Consider the following 11,476-nt stretch of genomic DNA (forward strand, 5'->3'; position numbering starts at 1 on the left):
GGTCCCTGGTAAAGTGAATATCCTAGCGTGGCGAATTTGTCATAGTCGGCTACCCACCAGAGTGAATCTAAACAAAAGGGGTATTGTATCTGTGACTACCTGCCCACTATGTATGTCACACCCCCGAACCAGACGGCGGAAACGTCCAGGGGCTTGCGGGTGACTTCATCTTGAAATATCATTACAGTGAATATAATTGAAACATAAGATCATCATCATCACACATGTAATAATACAACATTCATTGTTTACATCGAGTATTGTATTTGAATATTACATGCCAAAATAGTAAGAGTATGATGAAACAAAATATCACACAATATCCATTAGTTTGTTTTGTTCATCCTGCTTCAACGGTATCCTGAGAATACAAGTTATTTTGAAAACGGTCAACATAAAAATGTTGGTGAGTTCATAAGCATGTTTGTGAAAATGATTTGTATAACTTTGAAAACCACCAGAAAATCCGATATTTTCTGAAAACTGTTTAGCGTGTTTGTGTTAGATCTTGTATTAATGCATGTATGCTATTGTTTATTTGACTAAAAAGGTAAAGAGAATGTAGAGAGAATGTAAGAGCATGTAAAGAGAATGTTCACAGACAACCCGACGTTGCCTAAAAAAAATGTAGATGTCTTCCGTAAACTTCATAACATTAATTCCTCTAAGCGAGCTGTCATAACCATACTAAATAACGACAATTTCGCCTGTCTTGGCGTCGTTGGACGCCGACGGAAAAATAGAATAAGGTTTTTGACACCCTAGACTGGCCTAGTCTAACTGTAGCGAACAGCTCAGGTGTGGGGTGTCATTCCCGTATAGATCTATACACAAATCCCCGTTCTCCCTCCAGGAGACTCTGGTTATAACTACAGGCTACGATCGTACACTTAATAGGTGCCAACCGATAAAAACTCGCTAGATCCTTAATCGAATTTACGCGAAGAAAAATGTATAAACTCATTCTAGAACCAATGATCCATGTAAGTGAACCACGAAGGCGTCGCTAAACATGTAAATCATTTCAAGGCCCAAATTGAATGAGATTATATAACATGGGCCCGAAATATATATGAGAGGACAACTAAGGATCAATTCACATACAAAGTATTTACAGGCCCAAATAGCACACGAATAGTATCCAAGGTCCGTCGCACATGTTAATGGGTTAGTGAGGCCCAATAAACATGTAAATAGTATACAGGACCTATCACACATAGAAATGGGTCATTAAGGCCCAATAACCTAGAAAATGATCAAATTAAATTCATTTTTTGGTTTATCATTGGTTTTAGTTCAAGTATTCACTAAAATAGTATAAAAAGTAGAACGCATATAAAACCCACTCCTAGGCCCAATAAACATGCAAGTGGACCACTAAGGCTCACTATACGTGTCCATTATTTTCAGGCCCAATAAGGATATGAATATCGTTTTTAACCCGTTTGTTATTGTTTTGTTTATTTTAGCTTGATTATTTACAAAGTTGATATAAAAAGCCCACTTTTTTGTAAAAATGACGTTCTTGGCTCAATAAGCCAAAAATTTACAATTAGGCCCAATTTTTGTAAGAATAACACTTTGATCTCCAATTTTGTTAAAAACTTGTGTTGATGACTACTTTGTGGTAAAAATAACATTTATAAACTCATTTTTGTCAAAAATATCATTTTTGCTTGATTTTTGTGAAAATGCACATTTTTCTGGTTTTTGGCTTTTCCGACCTAGTTTTAGAAAATTTGTAGAAAATTCATCTTAGTCGAAATTCGGATCCGTAAATTCTGGAAGTTTAGAAATCTTGTCTGATTTGTTAAAACAATTTTCTCATAATTTTTGATGGCCTCAAACTAGTGTGAAATTACTCATCTTCACAGGTTGGTCCGAAATTATTTCAAATATGATAGGCAGTTTTGTAAAATTCGCCAAAAATTGTAGAAAAATCGTATGAAAACGTGCGAGTAGTAATTTTAAAGGTATAAACCTGAATATTATCCATGTAAAACAGTTTTGAAAAATACTTCCATTTGAATGGTCAAAACAGTCCGAGATTGAACCAAAACTTTTCTGTCAAATGCTGTTTTGTGAGTTTAGTTTATAGATCTCTAACCACAACACTCATTTTTGCTATATCAAGTGTTTAAATCCAGTATATACTAGTTTACATGTATTATGTTTGATAAAACATACTTCTCTCAAGATTCATATAAAGATCCAAGTGATACACTTCAAGTTTCTTAACATATTTGTAGATTAGTGAAGAAATCACACATAATCACCAAATGTTTCAAGGAAATCACACATAATCACGCATATACACATAGATCTACACAAATCAACTTGTATTCTCCCCTAAAAACAAGTAAAAACCAAAAACAAAGGGGTATGAACTCACCTTGGGGTTTGGAAGTCGGTTATGATGAAGAAGTGAAGAGATCTCGGCCCTAGATGTGTTATGGAGATGATTTTCGAGCTCTAGGGTGCTATAAGAGTATGATTCACGAACACATGGGTGTAAGAGGAGTAAATGAGCTTAAAGATGAAGTATGACACTTGGATTTGCAAGATCTTACCACAAAATGAAGCTTGGAGTGATTCTCTTGAAGATCTTCCTTATACTCACGGTTTTCTTGAGGAAGGTGGATGGAGGAGTGTTTGAAGAAGGTGAAGATGGTGAGAGGAGTTATGATTCTCGGCCATAATCAAAAGAGAGGGAAGAGAGAGGATCAAGAGGTTAATATATAATGGTTAAGGGTGTAGATGCTTGGTTATATGTGAGTTTCTTTGCCTATATTACCATTAGATAAAACTTAGGTGGCAAGCTTACAATAATCTTGTTTTCTTCATTTTTTTTGTTTTAATTGATGTTGGGTCGAGAATGGGCTAAGAGAAATGAAAATGAAATGGTTTTGATCCCAACCTTGGCCTTGCTCGATTTTATGAAGTCTAATTATAAATTTTTGGCCCATTGGGCCCTTGGAAGTACTTACGACCCAGCATAAGATAAAGGGATGGGTTTTAGGTCCATTAGGGTTAATTAGAGTTGCTATGGTCAAATAAGGCCCATTATAAATAAGATGGATCATTCTAGGCCCATTAAATCCCAAAATACTATATCTTAATGAATGTGAGTTCAAATAGGGCCCAACTTAAGACTCTTAGCTTATTGAATTAAGTTAAGGGTTTATTGGCCCATTAGGTCCAATAAAGAATTCATAGTCCATAACAAACTTGAATCGGGATTTTTAGAGTTTCAAACTCTTTGTTGAACATGAGAGATGTATTTGAATGAGTATAAAGTATGATATTTACTTAGAGTACCAATCATTATACTGGTTGAATGATTGCATGAGAGTAGAATTTCCTAGCAAAAATGCTAGTTGTGACATCATCCCCCCGTTAGAGGGAATTTCATCCTGAAATTCTTTTGAAGGATAGGTTCATGAATGAGAGAATAGGGGAGGGAACTTCTGCTTCATCTGGTCTTCACATTCCCATGTGAATTCCGATCCACACTTGGCGTCACATCGAACCTTGACAATCGGAATGCGGCTTTGTTTTGTACACTTTACTTCCTTATCCAATACATTGATTGGTTCTTTGATGAACATGATATTCTTATTTATTTCGATCCCTTATAAAGGAATGATAAGAGTTTTGCCTGATAGGCACTTTTTCAGATTCGAGACGCTGAACACAGGGTGTACGTTGCTAAGCTCTACTAGTAGCTGCAGCCTATAAGTCTTTGGACCAATTCGAGAAAGGAACTCAAACAGTCCGATGGATCGTGGGTTTGGTTTTCTTGGCTCCTGAAGCGAATCATTCCTTTCCAAGGAGATTCCTTTAATAACACGCGATCCCCGACTCGACATCCTAATGGCTTACGCCGCTTGTCAGAATATCTCTTATGTCGGTCTCGTGATGTTTGAAGTCAAGCTTTGATTTGGATTATTTTCTCTGTTGTTTCGCAAATGGTTTCTGGTCTCATAAGAACACTGGCGAGTGATCTGCATTTATGACTATAAAGAGTTTCAAAAGGAGCAATCTTGATGCTCGTGCGATAGCTGTTATGGTATGAGAATTCAGTCAAGGGCAACTGGGTATCCCCTGACATTACTGAATTCAAACACCCAGACTTGTAGCATAACATCGAGTGGTTGAATGGTTCGTTCACTTTGACTATTGGTTTGAGGGTGGTAAGCAACGCTAATACTTAGTTATGTTCCTATAGTCTTCTGAAATGACTATCAAAGTCTTGAAGTAATCCCGTTATCTTGATCCAAGATTGTAGATACTGATACTTCATGGAGTCTCACGATCTGTATTAGCAGAAAATGGGCAGATTGGGTTAACCTATCGACGATCACCTGGGTAGCGCCCAACTCAACTCTTATAATAATAAGTTTTGTCTTTTGACTTCGAAGGTTTTATCCATCCATGCAGTGCTTTCTTCGCGATATTCTTCGGCTTGATGCTTTCAAGGCTGGTTGCAGATGTTGATAGTGTTTTGTTCTTGCTTCGCGAGTAGATGAGTATGCTATTGATGAAAATAATGAAAAGGCTGACTAGGAGTGGTTGAGAAAACTTGGTTCATAGGGTCCATGAATAGCATGGGAGCATTCGTTAGACCGAAGGGTATCACAATGAATTTGAAATGGTCGGGACGAGTTCGGAAGGCAGTTTTTGGAATGTCGTATTTTCGGACTAGAAGTTGGTGATAACCGGTTCTTAGATCTATTTTAGAGAAGTAACTAGCTCCTTGGCACTGGCCAAATAGGTCGTCAGTCTGAGGGAGTGGGTATCGGTTTTTGATAGTGAACTTATTCAATTTCCTAAAATTGATGCACATTCTGAAGGATTCGTCTTCTTGAAGAACAAGACCGGAGCTTTCCAGGGTGAGAAGCTTGGTCCGATGAATCCTTTGCGCAACAATTCTTCTCAATTGACTGGATAACTCTCGAATTTTGGCGGAAACTAACCTATAGGGTGAATTGGCAATTGATGTGGGTCCTAGTATTAGGTCGATTTGAAATTCGACCTGTCTTTCTAGAGGTATTCCCGGATGTTCTTCGGGAAATACATTCGAAAAATCGCATGCTACCGGAATACATTGTACGCTTACTTCTTCCTCGGTCTTGTCCACAATATGAGAAAGGAAAATGTAGTTCTTCTGGTGCAGGCACTTATGTGCCTTGATGCACGAGATAGGACGAGGACTTGGTGCCAGGTTTATCACCATGGATTTTTAGAGTTTCATGATTAGGAAGACGAAGGCAAACGGCCTTCTTGCGACACATAATATCAGCACGGTGGGGGCTTAACCCAACCATGCCAATTATCACATCAAAACTCCTAATATTTACTGGCATCAAATCTACTTGAAATGAATGGTTATTTAGTGTTAAGGTGTTCCCTACATAATTATCTTCGGTTGATGCAGTTTTCCCCTTAGTTATCTCCACTGTTAAGGCTTAGTTTAGCCTCCGGGGTTGTTGTTTTAGTAAGTGTTTGAATATGTTACTAACGAAGCTTCACTCAGCTTTACTATTGAATAAGAGGTAAGCGAAAGAGTTGTTAAGTGGGAACGTACCAATAACAATCGTCGGGTCTTGGACTGCTTCTCCTTAACCCAAGGTCAAGACCCTTTCTGATCCTCCTGCACCTTGATTGTTATCCTTGGGGCAACTGCGCCTGAAGTGACCGGTTCCTCCACACCTATAGCAGGTGTAACTGGTCTCATCATTGGTGTTGTTGTTAGGGTTGTTGCGATTGTTGTTGTTTTCATTTGGTTGGCGATTCTGGCATGGATAAGTTCTACAAAATTTGGCGGTGTGATTCTTCGGTTGCATTTGTTACAATGTATCTCCCGGCAGGCGCCATTACGATGGAATTTGCATTGGTTGCATTTTGGAAGGCTTCCAGCATATGGTCTTGTTGGTGCTGGTATAATAGGGGTCATGGTCGCATGAACAGCAACAACATGTTGCTTCCTTGAGAACCCTTGAGTGGGTTGTGCCTTTCTCTTACTTCCAGACCTCAGTTTCCTGCTATTAAGCTTAGGGTTTTGAGTTCCTTGATAGGTTGCCACTTGTTGGTTTCCATGTTCATTCCTTTGGATGGAGTTGTCAATGCTATTCCTACCTCCATTGGGGTTGTTTGCATTGATTTGCGCCATCACAGCAGTTACTGCCGCTGTTACAACAGCTTGGAATGTAGCAGAGTCCATCTGCAGGAGCGGTGTCTCGCGGGTGCACTTGTTATTCTTGCGGGATGGCATTTTCCTGCTTCACATTGATAATCCAGATCGTAAGTAATGATCATCATTCCTGGTTGTACTCTATAAAATTTTGCATCTTGTTGCATAATTCTCACTGTTTCCATCTACATCCCTATGATGTATTTGCGGTAGTAGGTAATCATAGATTTGGCACGATCGTCATGTCTATCCTTAGAGTATATAAGTTGTTTTGGTTTCGAGACCCTTAAGTACCTAGCGGTTTTAAGGGTTCACTTGTGCATATAGTTGAGTCTATATAGTAATATGAAATAAAGATAGCACATAATTGTTCCAGTGGTAAGTACCATCTTAGTACACGAAAGAGAGTCATGTCGGATAGTAGGGGGAGCGGAAAAGGCTGATCCTAATTGTGGCGGGAAGTGTCTGGTGGTGGTGCCGATGAAGTGGATGCACCTCGGAGACGAGCTACTTGTTGTTCGGTATCTCGTAGTCGTACTTCCCAAACTAACTGTCTCGCTCGAGAGTCTCCATTCACTTCCTGTGTTTGTATCTTGTCTCTCTCAATGGCAAACCGCATTTGTTCTGTTCGATTTCGGGTGTCCCAAGCTTGATTATCAATACCTCGGGTGCCCGCCACCATGACTGGGAGGGCCCGGTCAGCTGGTCCTCTATGACTAAGATCGAAGAGACTTCGGTTCCTATCGTAGTGTGGTCGTATCCCCTGCTGGTGATTCTATCTCCAAAGATCGTGTGCCCAAAGGGACATGGGACCACCGGGGCCCACACGATAAGTCGATGCTCTCGCTTTACATGGGGGATTGATGACATCAGATTCTGCATCCGAGTCATCATCACCATTGTCCTCTGGCTCTTCCTCTTCGAGGTCCACCATTGACTCGACGGGTCCATCTGTGAGTTCTACTTCATGTTGCTCCTCTGGGTCGAGCCACCCTGCTATTCCCTGACCAGGGAGATAGGGGTTTCTTGGCTAATGATACTTGTCTATAGTGTATTGCATGAAGGGGTATAAATACTAGAAACAAATAGCATACCAATTACTCCTATAGTAATTTAATTTTGTTTAGGTTTTGTTCTATAAGCTCTTTGGATAATTAAATGGTAAGTTTTTGATTCATTGCCCATAACAATTACTCCCGAACACATGTTGGTCGTATTTTGAATGAATGTAGTTGATCAGGCTACATTCACCCCCAATACGACTACATAACTGCCCGGGTTTAATAGCGATGTTCAAATCCTCCAAAGACTTTTACTGTTCTTGTTGTGTTATTATTCTAAAATGCACACAAAGGTATGTATTTTAATTATTATGTTCAGAGTTGTTTAGTCCCATTGTATTTATAGTTGCATATCCTGTATGATTAGATATGCTAGTTCACTATAAAGAATGCTCTGATACCAATCTGTCACACCCCCGAACCAGACGGCAGAAACGTCCGGGGGCTTGCGCGTGACTTCATCTTGAAATATCATTACAGTGAATATAATTGAAACATAACATCATCATCATCACACATGTAATAATACAACATTCATTGTTTACATCGAGTATTGTATTTGAATATTACATGCCAAAATAGTAAGAGTATGATGAAACAAAATATCACACAATATCCATTAGTTTGTTTTGTTCATCCTGCTTCAACGGTATCCTGAGAATACAAGTTATTTTGAAAATGATCAACATAAAAATGTTGGTGAGTTCATAAGCATGTTTGTGAAAATGATTTGTATAACTTTGAAAACCACCAAAAAATCCGATATTTTCTGAAAACTGTTTAGCGTGTTTGTGTTAGATCTTGTATTAATGCATGTATGCTATTGTTTATTTGACTAAAAAGGTAAAGAGAATGTAGAGAGAATGTAAGAGCATGTAAAGAGAATGTTGCCAGACAACCCGACGTTGCCTAAAAAAATGTAGATGTCTTCCGTAAACTTCATAACGTTAATTCCTCTAAGCGAGCCGTCATAACCATACTAAATAATGACAATTTCGCCTGTCTTGGCGTCGTTGGACGCCGACGGAAAAATAGAATAAGGTTTTTGTCACCCTAGACTGGCCTAGTCTAACTGTAGCGAACAACTCAGGTGTGGGGTGTCATTCCCGTATAGATCTATACACAAATCCCCGTTCTCCCTCCAGGAGACTCTGGTTATAACTACAGGCTACGATCATACACTTAATAGGTGCCAACCGATAAAAACTCGCTAGATCCTTAATCGAATTTACGCGAAGAAAAATGTATAAACTCATTCTAGAACCAATGATCCATGTAAGTGAACCACGAAGGCGTCGCTAAACATGTAAATCATTTCAAGGCCCAAATTGAATGAGATTATATAACATGGGCCCGAAATATATATGAGAGGACAACTAAGGATCAATTCACATACAAAGTATTTACAGGCCCAAATAGCACACGAATAGTATCCAAGGTCCGTCGCACATGTTAATGGGTTAGTGAGGCCCAATAAACATGTAAATAGTATACAGGACCTATCACACATAGAAATGGGTCATTAAGGCCCAATAACCTAGAAAATGATCAAATTAAATTCATTTTTTGGTTTATCATTGGTTTTAGTTCAAGTATTCACTAAAATAGTATAAAAAGTAGAACGTATATAAAACCCACTCCTAGGCCCAATAAACATGCAAGTGGACCACTAAGGCTCGCTATACGTGTCCATTATTTTCAGGCCCAATAAGGATATGAATATAGTTTTTAACCCGTTTGTTATTGTTTTGTTTATTTTAGCTTGATTATTTACAAAGTTGATATAAAAAAGCCCACTTTTTGTAAAAATGACGTTCTTGGCTCAATAAGCCAAAAATTTACAATTAGGCCCAATTTTTGTAAGAATAACACTTTGATCTCCAATTTTGTTAAAAACTTGTGTTGCTGACTACTTTGTGGTAAAAATAACATTTATAAACTCATTTTTGTCAAAAATATCATTTTTGCTTGATTTTTGTGAAAATGCACATTTTTCTGGTTTTTGGCTTTTTCGACCTAGTTTTTAGAAAATTTGTAGAAAATTCATCGTAAGTCGAAATTCGGATCCGTAAATTCTGGAAGTTTGGAAATCTTGTGTAATTTGTTAAAAGAATTTTATCATAATTTTTGATGGCCTCAAACTAGTGTGAAATTACTCATCTTCACAGGTTGGTCCGAAATTATTTCAAATATGATAGGCAGTTTTGTAAAATTCGCCAAAAATTGTAGAAAAATCGAATGAAAACGTGCGTGTAGTGATTTTAAAGGTATAAACCTGAAATTTATCCATGTAAAACAGTTTTGAATAATACTTCCATTTGAATGGTCAAAAGAGTCCGAGATTGGACCAAAACTTTTCTGTCAAATGCTGTTTTGTGAGTTTAGTTTACAGATCTCTAACCACAACACTCATTTTTGCTATATCAAGTGTATAAATCCAGTATATACTAGCTTACATGTATTATGTTTGATAAAACATACTTCTCTCAAGATTCATATAAAGATCCAAGTGATACACTTCAAGTTTCTTAACATATTTGTAGATTAGTGAAGAAATCACACATAATCACCAAATGTTTCAAGGAAATCACACATAATCATGCATATACACATAGATCTACACAAATCAACTTGTATTCTCCCCCAAAACAAGTAAAAACAAAAAACAAAGGGGTATGAACTCACCTTGGGGTTTGGAAGTCAGTTATGATGAAGAAGTGAAGAGATCTCGGCCCTAGATGTGTTATGGAGATGATTTTCGAGCTCTAGGGTGCTATAAGAGTATGATTCACGAACACATGGGTGTAAGAGGAGTAAATGAGCTTAAAGATGAAGTATGACACTTGGATTTGCAAGATCTTACCACAAAATGAAGCTTGGAGTGATTCTCTTGAAGATCTTCCTTATACTCACGGTTTTCTTGAGGAAGGTGGATGGAGGAGTGTTTGAAGAAGGTGAAGATGGTGAGAGGAGTTATGATTCTCGGCCATAATCAAAAGAGAGGGAAGAGAGAGGATCAAGAGGTTAATATATAATGGTTAAGGGTGTAGATGCTTGGTTATATGAAACGACCCAAAAATACGACCCAAAAATTTTTGTTTTTAATATAATCAAAATTGTGATCAGAGTATCATATAATAAAACCATGCGTGATGTATTCCAAAACATGATAAGATACTGTGCGGAAAACTGTATCATACTACATCAAATCAAACAACTAAATCAATCCCAGGCTAAAGCTGAGGCGATGGTCTGCGCGATGCCGTCATCCCGAGCTCTTCCCTTTGCTTGCGGAAGTACCTGAAACCAAAACTGAAACTGTAAGCACGAAGCTTAGTGAGCTCCCCCAAAATACCACATACCATACAATAACAATATCATATAAACACATATCAGGCCTTGCCCACTGCATCGGGACAAGCCCGAAAACTGCATCGGACCGAAGTCCGGAACTGACTGGGACCTTGTCCCCTGCATTGGACCAAGGTCCGGAACTAACTGCATCGGACCGAAGTCCGGAACTGACTGGGACCTTGTCCCCTGCATCGGACCAAAGTCCGGAACTAACTGCATCGGACCGAAGTCAGGAACTGACTGGGACCTTGTCCCCTGCATCGGACCAAAGTCCGGAACTAACTGCATCGGACCGAAGTCCGGAACTGGCTGCATCGGACCGAAGTCCGGAACTAACTGCATCGGACCGAAGTCCGGAACTGACTGCATCGGACCGAAGTCCAGAACTGAGCATAGCATAGCATATCATAACAACTAGCATGAACACATATACTTCATACTGCATCGGGCCGTAGCCCGGAACACATAATACATAACACATAAAACATAGTTCACAAATCTTGTCTGAGCCACGAAGGCATCAAACATACTAACTACTGCATCGGATCAAGTCCGGAAACTACTGCTATCTGGACGGGCCGGCATTGTGGCCTTAGACCCGTCCCTACTGGAAGGAAACTCACCTGAGACTGCTGAACCCTACTGATAATTCTCTGGCTGCTACTCGACAATCCCCTGATCCGCTGCTCCTCCAGCTCTCCGAGCTATCAATATACATATAACACTTAGTCTGACAGTCAACTAAGTCAACTCTGGTCAAAGTCAACCTTCCAGGTCAACCCTACTCGCCGAGTCTTCCTAAAGACTCGCCGAGTTCATAAACTCAGGGTCTTTCTTATTCGCGACCCGACTCGCCGAGTCAGTCCAT

This window comes from Lactuca saligna, chromosome 5 (genome assembly GCF_052625555.1).
Source record: "Lactuca saligna cultivar CGN05327 chromosome 5, ASM5262555v1, whole genome shotgun sequence".
Classification (NCBI taxonomy): Eukaryota; Viridiplantae; Streptophyta; class Magnoliopsida; order Asterales; family Asteraceae; genus Lactuca; species Lactuca saligna.